The 9,201-nt window shown below is 41.9% G+C and overlaps 2 protein-coding genes across 2 annotated transcripts in view; both read left to right on the plus strand.

Moving 5' to 3' along the window:
- Positions 1 to 9,201, plus strand: part of LOC115730655 (MDIS1-interacting receptor like kinase 2-like) — a 188,807-nt gene that overhangs the window by 106,223 nt on the left and 73,383 nt on the right. The window lies entirely within an intron of this gene.
- Positions 1 to 9,201, plus strand: part of LOC115730654 (MDIS1-interacting receptor like kinase 2-like) — a 126,305-nt gene that overhangs the window by 94,937 nt on the left and 22,167 nt on the right. The gene's annotated exons all lie outside the window — the stretch shown is intronic.

Here is a 9,201-nt window from a genome sequence, read left to right on the forward strand (position 1 = left end):
AGAGCTACATCATTATGATTTGATAAGATGTCAAGATCGCAAGTGCATATGTCTTCACGTCCCGAGATTGAAACCATAAGAGCTACGTCGTTATGATTTGATAAGATGTCAAGATCGCCAGTGCATATGTCTTCACGACCTGAGATTGAAACCATAAGAGCTACGTCGTTATGATTTGATAAGATGTCAAGATCGCCAGTGCATATGTCTTCACGTCCCGAGATTGAAACCATAAGAGCTACGTCGTTATGATTTGATAAGATGTCAAGATCGCCAGTCCATATGTCTACACGACTTGACGGAAGAGGCATATTGCCCGAATTGAACAATATTTGATAGGAGCACCATCGAATGGAATCGATAAGTACAAAAGGGGCATATTGCTCGAATTGAATCATAACAACTATCATGAGAAGAGTTGTTAATTTGAAAAGGGGTTCGGAAAACTTACCTGGGTTCTCCAAACGATTGATCAAGGAACGAAACAGATTGCTCGTATCGTACCTGGTAGGCATTTGCCAGCAAAACTTGCTCATTCAATAATCCTTGGATGAATTTCGAGACCTTGGGAGGGAACTCGAACATCGGAAATGTATTACCTATCATAGAATGTCAGAGGTAACACACACAAACATATTCAACAATGAGTATAATGCAATCACTCATACTATGGTTCATGCATAACCATTCTGTCAAGTTTGCATTACCAATTTTGTCCAGGGAGGTTCTCACATTACGAATACCTCGAATGTGAGCTGAATGGGGGGACTTCAGTCCGAAAGGGCTTTCTCTTACTCTCGAGAAAAGCTATTTATCCTGTCTCATAGGATTCAAGAGAAATCACTCAATCTTTCCATCATCGCATTCGATAAGGATCCAAGTAATCTCGCAATTGATACGACCGAGCCGATCCGGAGGTCTTGATTAGGACCGTAATGAGGGCTAGGTCAAAGGTTTACAAAGGGGACTCTAATTGAGTCAAGGCTGCTGAAATGAATTTCTTCATCATCTGCTCCGGATTTACAAGTCAAGAGCCCCGCAAAAATGAGAGAGAAATAATCTTGCTCGAACTTCTTCGAGTGATGCTTAAAATCATTTAACTCTACGTTAACTCAAGTGTCCTAATCAGAAGAGACTTTGGAGGGTTATAACATAGGCTAGGATTGGGGACCGAGGAACGAAAAGGCTCGTTTTGGCTCAGAAATTAAATGAGAAGGGGCTTGACGTTGGTGATCATCGTCGACTAGTCACCGATCTTGGTCTTTTGGAAATGTCTTCAGAAAGAATACCATCATTGAATGAGGGATGGTAGTTTTCTACTGAAAATTGCACTTTGCAAACCGACTTCTTGGGGAGTCTTCTTCACAACAAGTGTCCGTCGAGGATTTGCAAGAGACACAATGCAAACATGTACATGGAATTTACAACTTAACATGCAAAAATGTACATTTAAAATTCAGAAGTACTTTACAAATGAATGTGCATTGGCCTTACTTTTAGTAGGCACTTTGCTTTTCCTATGCTTGAAATTTTCATATGAGATCAGCCTTTGCTTTTCTTACTCCCGACTCTCATTTTTCTTTTTTTCTTCGTTTTTTTCGAGAAGAGATTTCTTTTCCTTTTTCTTTGAGAGCTCTTCGACATCTCTTTATTTTGTTTTTTTTTTTTTTTTTCGAGAGCGGACCCTTCTCCTTTAAGCTGAGTTTGCCTCTCCTTTTTTTTTTTTACAATCCCATGATTTTGAACCAGGAATTACAACAAGCATATGATCATTCGGGAATTCTCTGTTGACTCGACCATCTCCAATTCTAATCCTTGGGAAAATGCTATCTTCGCCTTTGGAATGAGCAAATGATCACCAACGGGGGTTTAAGAAATGAATTTGCGGGCTCAAGTGGGCTATGCAAAGAATGAAGTGTATAGGATAGAGAAATGAATGCTCTTCATCATCCTAAGGCACTTGAATTAAAATTCGAGTATAAATGCAAAGAAACACCCGAAGATTAATGTTAGTCCCAGCAAGAAAATTTCTAACCATTTACCTCGTGTTGCCACCGGAATTAACTCGTCTAGACCCCGATGTGGGGTGGTTCTTGGCAGGGGTAAAGAAATGAAACCACCGCTCAAAAGGGGTAATCAATGGATAACTTGTAGTGTTTAGGATAGAGAAATGAACGCCTCCGTCACTTCGGTTATCGTACCTTTCGCGAGAAAACTCTTTACCTCCGGGAATGCGGAATTTAGCCATCGTTCAACTCTCCCGAAAAAATGGGACGTGTTTGGGAAAGGATTGCCTTTCATCATCCCGCCCTGCCCCATTCCATACACTCGATGTATCTTATGTAGTTCATGTTCCTCATTCAGAGTTGGTAAATTAAACATGAGGAACAGTCATGCGCAAACTATGCAATGTATGAGTGTTTTTGAGCATCTACAATGCAGCAACTTTTTATCTTGGTGGACAGAATTCGCAAGCACATAAGAAACTTCTTAGGGGCGTGGATTGGGAGTTGCCCCTGCTCATGCAAATGAGTTGCAAAACTTCATTATCCGGTTCGAGACATGAGATTGTCAAAGGCTCTAGGAATTTCTTATTTCATTAATTTTTCAGGGAGAATGGATACTTCCCTATCCGGAAAGGCAGTGACCCCCGTAAAAATCAAAAGGGAAAGCATCAATGTACGTTCTCATGTTCTAAATGAGTTGAAACGATACCGCTTTACCCTTGTACGAATTTCTTGTGAACTTTGAATTGAAAAGATCAACTCATCTGGATCGAATTGTATGTCCGGGATGTTATCTCTCCAGGTCCTGTAACCATCCGGGCCAAAACTTCAACCAGACTTGGATCGCCAAGCAAAAAAAAAAAAATTTTATTACTCTTTGTACATTGATGCCAAATCCCAGGATCGAACCCGGGACGCCTCGGACCATTGTCATTCCCCCAACCACTAGGCTGTGGTGATGTTGGCGTCCATGGTTGGTTCGCTTTTTTGCTATATTGTTCTCAAAACAGTTGGCAATCCCCTGTTGAGAATGAAATAAGATTAAATTAGAGTTTGAAATGACCGAGAGCCAATTGGGACGATACGGAGTTACCCATCTTTGAGCTCGCTTGGTCTTTTACTCGTATTCTCCCAAGTAAGGCTATTTAGAATCTCTCTTTGCGGGCGTTCCGGGGCGTCGTCCACAAATTGATTTGCTACAGGCCTAGCTTAACAAGGAACTTACGCATTTGATAAGGGAGGAGAAAATTCGCCCTTTAACTCTAGGCAAATTCTAGACAGCTAGAAAGTAAAAAATATCCCACGCAGGGAAACTATACATGGAATTAAATGAGTATTCATGCGAGATTGGTTCCACCTCTTTTGCTAGCCATTCCAATGATCGATCGATTTTGTCTTGGATCATACACCAACGATTGTTGTTTGAGGATCCATAATCACTTGCTTCGGATCACAACTCGGGAGGTCCTTGAGCTCCGAACCGGCTTATCAAGGTGGTGAGCTCATCATCAAAGTAATCTTCTGATTTTTCGAGCAATTGATACTCGAATTGGGCAGTGTTACTTGCTAACACCGCGACGCATTTCCCACTTTGTTTTCGCCGTGAGCGATCGACTCCTTGAGCTTGAGCTTCCGCCGTTGCTCGGGAACTTGTAGGGATGATCAACCGGTCTCTTGCTAGAACCACCAGCGGAAGGTTGGTATGGCCTGTATTCTTGATTGGGAAGTGGCCGAGTACCTTTTGCTCGGTAGGTTTTCTCGGTATTGATCTTCCAATCAACTATGGTCCGGTCGCATGCTTATTCATTCTTGCCTGGTACATCTGGACGTGCTGAACCGGGTTGGAAGTCCCATCATACTTCTCGAAGTTGGGCATCTTGAACTTTTTCGGCACAATGACCTTTGAAAAGACAAACGAGTCGACCTGGGGTATGTTGTGAGTCCCCTCAACCTCTCGGATCCTCCTCGTTCCATTTGGGCCAACAGCTTGGCCGCATCACCATTCAATCCCGGGGTCACGGGGCTGGCTTGAGGGATTGGGACTACGGGTGGCGTGCTCGAGTTCATGCCCGTGATGATCACATCTTCTAGCGGCATTATCTGATAGGGAGCAGCTTCCGGGGCTTTACCGGAGTTATCCACGGGAGGAATTCGAGCAGGAATGATTAGCGGCGGGCTAGAGGTGAATGATTGCAGTTTGGTGGTGAAGGTGGCCATCATTTCTTCCATCTTTCGGGACATCATCCCTTCAAAGCGCTCAGTCAAAGAGCCAAGTTTCTCGTCTAGGGCAGCACTAACGGCAGCGTTAATGTCGGCCATCCTCTTTGCGACCGATCGAGTAATATGTGGAGGATCCGTGATAAATTACCTGTACGCAGTAACAAACCCAAAATGAGTACAGGGAGCAAGAATAGCGAGCCGGCCCATGACATCCCTCTAGACTCAAACGAACAAAGTGATTATGACCAAAGGATTGAAACATGTAATTTTCAGTTTGTCCGCTTTTACGAAAAAATTCGTATTAATTCGTACGTTGATCAAAACATGTCCAAATTTTACGAGCTTGTAGTTGAGAAGATGATGAACAACTTTCATGTTGGCCAATCGGACTAGAAATGCGCGGATTAAAGCAGTTTAATGTGTCTTTCCAAAAAATCACGTTCAGAAAACTGTTATAACCGCATGTTGTTGAAAAAACGAAGGGCCATCTTAAATTATGAATTTAATTCTGAAATTTTGCAAGATATTAGTTGAAACATAGGTCTACAACTTTCGTGTTTGGCACTTACTCAAAGCTCGACCGTAGAATTTAGTAAAAATCGCACAACAGGAATAAGCCAAATCAGAATTGAGGACAACTGATGAAATTGTAAAAGCTACGGAAGCAAAGTGCGAAATTGGAAATAAGACAATGAAACTTCTAAACAATCAACCTAAACCATGGACCGGCCCAAAATAAAAATGAGATAACAGGGTACAAGAAACAAGAAATTACCTCTCATACGATGAAAATGTCAATCACAAAGACATGCGCATGAAGTGTGAGTTTAAATCTTATTCTATCTATCCAAAAGGCTTTTGCAAAGTGAAATGATGAACGAAACGACATGTCGCAGCCTCGCGCACAGTCATCATGACTAGTCGCAACCTCGCGTACAATAGTCATGACTAGTCGGGTCCAATCACTTCGGCTTGGTTCGGTCGACAAGGGCAATTATCATGCATCGTAGCCTCACGTGCATGAGAACAACCCTTGAGCCATTTTTTGAAAAAATTTTCGGGATCCAGATGGGATAACCTTTAGCGAAACCTTACCACCAAGGTTAAAGAACCATCTAAATATCATCTTAAAACTATTAGTGTGACCCAGGTCCGGTCACGGGTTATGTGCAGTGTAGTGCAAATACGATAAATCATGCACAACAATTAAAGGCAAACACCGCTTCAATGATTCAAAAGTTAAATCACAATTTCAATTCACCAAGCCTGCAAAACAAAGGGTTAGCCGATCACTCCTCCCCTTATAACTCCCAATCTGCAAAAACATTTAACACCTAAGAATGAGAATTCAACCAAAGTTTACCAAATCAAGTGATTTCTTTTTCATGAAATTATCTGGCCTAAGTCCTCTTTGGGTCCCCAGTGGAGTCGCCAAGCTGTCGCGACCTAAAAAAAAATAAACGGGTTAATTTTCGGGCTAATGGACTACCGGATTAATTAATTAGATTAATTAACCTAGTTCGAGCTCTCCCAAGCTCTACCAAATCGCAACTTATGATTCTTGTTATTATCTTGCAAAATATTTTTTGGAGTCGCCACTAATCATTTTTGGTAGGTTGATTAGAAACCTAAATAAAATAGCGGGAGAACTATTTTATTCCTGCGAACCGGAGATTTTGAATTCGGGGATTTGGTTACGTCAGATTTCTCTAACGCCCTTTCGGTACCATTTTCATGAAAAATATTTGATTTGGCAATTTTGATGGATTTTACTTGAAATTCAAAGATGCAATTTTTTTGGTTTTTTCTTCTTTTTTATGGGGATGTAAAACATTGAACTTTGTACGATATACACCATGGGTGATTTAGAAAGAAAGAAAACGCAGCCAATCACGAGTATTTATAAAAATAAATTAACATGTAATAATGCTAAAATTTGGAACACGTAGCATGTCTAAAATAAACAAACAAATGTTCAAACCAAACGATTACATTTTTGTAGATCGAGATGGAAAGGATTACCTTCTATTACACAAAATCTTACTCACATACACGTTATAGTTCCCTTCAAGATCTCGGAGCTGGAAGAACACGGCTGTCGTCGAAAATGGCAAGCAATGGCGTTGTTGGGTGGCGAGAGGCGAAGTACGTGTCGGGAATCGTCGAAGATGATGCTCGACTAAAGCTCTTTTCTTCACTCTCAAATCTCCTCTTCCGATTTTTCTCAAGAACTCTCTTTATCCTCTCTAAAGAATTTCTCTCACAAACTCTCTCAAAATTCTCTCAATTCTCTTCCACTCCCCCTTTTCTTCAAATTTTCTCCCTCAAACTCCTCTCAAGAGCTCTCTCTTTTATAGGCAAAGTTCTTCATCCTTCATTCTTCACCTTCATTTCTTCACCTTCCATCTTCATCTTCTCTTCTTCATCTTCATTTCTTCACCTTCCATTTTCATCTTCCCTTCTTCATCTTCATTTCTTCACCTTCCATTTTCATCTTCCCTTCATTATCTTCCCTTCTTCATCTTCTTTTCATTATCTTCCCTTCATCATCTTCCTTTGTTCATCTTCTTTTGGTATTTGCAATACAGTCCCCGAAGTTCCAAGTATTTGCAATACAGTCCCCGAAATTTTAAGTATTTGCAATACAGTCCTTGAAGTTTCAAATCTTCTCGGTGTATTTTTCCATCCCGTGCCTAGTCTAAACGCATGCTAAATTAAGTGTTCTGCTTGCCCAATTATATGCCAATGCAATGTACGCTAAAAATAAATATGTGAGATGATTTTTTTATAATTTTTATGCAAAAAATAGATTAGTCAAAATTTAGGCGTCAACAGATATTGATAAATGCAAAAATAAAAAAGCCATCGGTTTTTTTTTTTAAAGGTGAAAACCAAGTGGTTTGGTTGTGGGGCCAAGGGCTGCCGGCCCTTTACCCGATCTCTGCTGAAGAAAGTTGGGAGCGACGGCATCTCTCTTGAAGCACCCCTAGGCAGCGTGCGTTTTTATTTCATTTTCATTTTCAGCTTTTTCCTAATTTTTTTTTATTTTCAGATTTTTTTTTCTATTTTGATTTTATTTTGATTAAAATTACCTTTGTCATTATTACACTCTTCATTATCATAAAACTCACATGGGAAAAAGAAAGTATTAAAAAGTCGCATCAGTTCTTTCTCGTTAGCCAGAAGGATGGAACTAATGAAGAGGTTTAACTACATCAATTTCCACAAATTTTAGTTTTTAATTACAATATTCGAAAGTCTTAGGACTTTATTTTGCAATTTATGATACACCTGTCCTTTAATTTTACGTCTATTGCCATTTCGACTACCCAAACTCACCTAAGGTAAAAACGATGGCGTGCAACGGCCCCATCAAGCCACCTTTTGTAATTTCTGTTTAAATTCCAACTTGAAAAGAGAAAAGTATGGAAAATAAATTAAAAACTAACATTAGGCCTTTGTATTATTCTAATTTACTATTTTTTTTCCGATGACTTTCATGCTATTTCTCTATCCTATACTAGAAACATGGACTTACTCTTTTTTTTTTTGCCAGAAACATGGACTTCCTTTAAAGATTGCGTTATTAGCTATACTTTGAAATGAAAATATGGGTGGGCCGGACCTCAAAACCCTGGCCCAATCCAGCCCGGCCATTTATCGGGCTTGAAAATTTTGGAAAAAATTTCAAATAAAGGTTTGAAGTGCCCTCATTTTGGCTTGGAGTGAATCTTATTTATCTTCTCAAATAGGCGCCTAAAAAGGCCACGTTAGTTTTAAATTAAAAAGGAAAAACATGACCTACACATCATTGGTGGAGCCCCAACGAGGGCCGGTGACTCTTGCCTAGACGAGAGGCAAAGCAAGAGAGGGCCGAGACCCTCTCCTAGATTTGGGCAAGGGTCGTTGGCCCTCTCTAGGTTCCGGCAAGGGCTAGCAAGCTCTTATCAAGGTGTTGACGACCCCGACAGCCATCGCATCACCCAATAGGCAATAAGGCGGCTGTCACAAGCGGAGGAGGGCATAGGTTTCCTTTTTCTTTTTGGAAAAAGAAATAATATATATACGTAAATGACGAAAATGCATTTGACCACTTGATAAAATCCGACCTTTTTTTTAGACCGATATGGCCAGTTCATATTCTTATTTAAAATAAGATCAAATTCATATTGTTATTTGAGAAAATAAGAGCACTTTAGGCCGTTATTTGAAATGAAGTCCACGTCGAAATTTTATTTGACAAAAAATGAAGGCCGATCCGACTCTTATTTAAAATTTTCTCAAGAATTTGTCCAAATCCGACCATCGGGGCTGGCCCGGTTGCCGCGTGCTGTCTCTCAAAATCTCGAGAAAATATTGGGTGCTCCTGGAGTGCCACGTCATCTCTAAGACACCCCATTTAATGATCGACACGTGTCCAGAGAACCCCACATTTCAGATTTTTTAAAATCTGTTTTTCTCTCACATTTTTCTTTCCGTAAACACCCCCACAGCCATCCCCCTCTCTCTCCAAGTTTCTGCAAAACGTAGGACGGCATTTCTGGGCGGTGAAATCATAGGCGCCGCCGTCGACCGGAGAGAGGGGCAACCACCGCCTACGGCGGGCCACCCGAGACACCCTCCGGGAGCAAAGCCTCCTTCACACTAATCGGTCCCCTCACCTTCATCTTCACATCTTCAACCAACAGGCGGCCGCAAGGGAGCCGCGGGCTGAGCCGCCGAAATCGCGGGCGGCGAGGACACGGCGGCGGCGAGGCCGAGGTGGAGGCGGCGGCGGGGGTCAAGATGTGGTTGAGGGCGAGCTTCGCGTTCGAGATCGCCGCTCATCGCGGCCGAGCGACCTTGCACCCGTCCCGCGGCGGGTGACGAGAGAGCCGCGAGCCGAGCGGCCGAGATCGCGGGCGGCGAGGACGCGGGGCGGAGAGGCCGAGGCGGGGGTCCTCGCGCCCGTTTGCAGCTCACGGCCCACTTTCTC

Source organism: Rhodamnia argentea, chromosome 2 (assembly GCF_020921035.1).
Source record: "Rhodamnia argentea isolate NSW1041297 chromosome 2, ASM2092103v1, whole genome shotgun sequence".
Taxonomy (NCBI): domain Eukaryota; kingdom Viridiplantae; phylum Streptophyta; class Magnoliopsida; order Myrtales; family Myrtaceae; genus Rhodamnia; species Rhodamnia argentea.